Source organism: Schistocerca americana, chromosome 6, assembly GCF_021461395.2.
Source record: "Schistocerca americana isolate TAMUIC-IGC-003095 chromosome 6, iqSchAmer2.1, whole genome shotgun sequence".
NCBI lineage: Eukaryota > Metazoa > Arthropoda > Insecta > Orthoptera > Acrididae > Schistocerca > Schistocerca americana.
In genome coordinates, this window is record NC_060124.1 from 467,213,485 (window position 1) to 467,214,559 (window position 1,075).

A 1,075-nucleotide genomic window follows, 5' to 3' on the forward strand; every position below is an offset into this window, starting at 1 on the left:
GGGAAAAATTACGGCTGTAGTGTCCCCTTGCTTTCAGTTGATCGTAGTACCAGAACAGCAAGGCTGTTTTGTTTGACGTTACAAGATTAGTTCAGTCAATCATCCAGAATGTTGCCCCTGCAACTACTGAAAATGCTGCTGCCCCTCTTCAGGAACCAAACGTTTGTCTGGCCTGTCAACAGATATCGGTCCGTTGTGGTTGCATCTACGGTACGGCTATCTATATCGCTGAGGCACAAAAGCTTCTCCACTAAATGCATGGTCCATGGTCTTTGGGGGGCAGGGGATGCAAGAGTATCCAGGACTAACATAAGAGTTGTGGCTCTAAGGTAATTAATAAAATATAAATTGATGTGGGCTTAATAATACCTTTAATTTTTTCATTCTAATATGTTTTTCACCACGCCCTACATATTTACTTGCCAACGGCCTTGCCGCAGTGGTAACACCGGTTCTTTTCAGATCACCGATGTTAAGCGCTGCCGGGCTGGGCTAGCACTTGAATGGGTGACCATCCGGTCTTCCGAGCGCTGTTGGCAAGCGGGGTGCATTCAGCCCTTGTGAGGCAAACTGAGGAGCTACTTGACTGAGAAGTAGCGGCTTCGGTCTCGGAAACTTGCATAAGGCTGGGAGAGCGGTGTGCTGACCTCATGTCCCTCCATATCCGCATCCCGTGACGCCTGTGGGCTGAGGATGACACGGCGGCCGGTCGGTCCGTTGGATCTTCATGGCTTGTCCGGGCGGAGTTTAGTTTAGTTTTTTACCTATTTACTTACTTCGCAATTCCATATATTTACAAAGTAATTACGAATACTGCGCATGTTTAGCACTGTTTATTCATATTTATAAATTATAGAGTACAGCAATCAGTCGTCCTTTTTTAGATTTTATTACTCAAACCCAGATTTCGGCTAGTAGCTAGCCATTCTCAGTGCACTATTTTATATTCTCAATGTATGTAAGTCCCTGTTGTAAGGGCGCCAGTCACAGTTCTTTGAATTTTGTTAGATTTTTAGCTCTGCATGGTCATTTAGTAGCCGTAGTGCTTCGTATCATGTTCTTTTCCTGAATTAAC

The 1,075-nt window shown here is 44.9% G+C and overlaps 1 pseudogene; it reads left to right on the forward strand.

The window, feature by feature from the left end:
* Positions 1-421: 421 nt before the first annotated feature.
* On the forward strand, positions 422-539 carry LOC124621174 (annotated as a pseudogene).
* Positions 540-1,075: the final 536 nt, after the last annotated feature.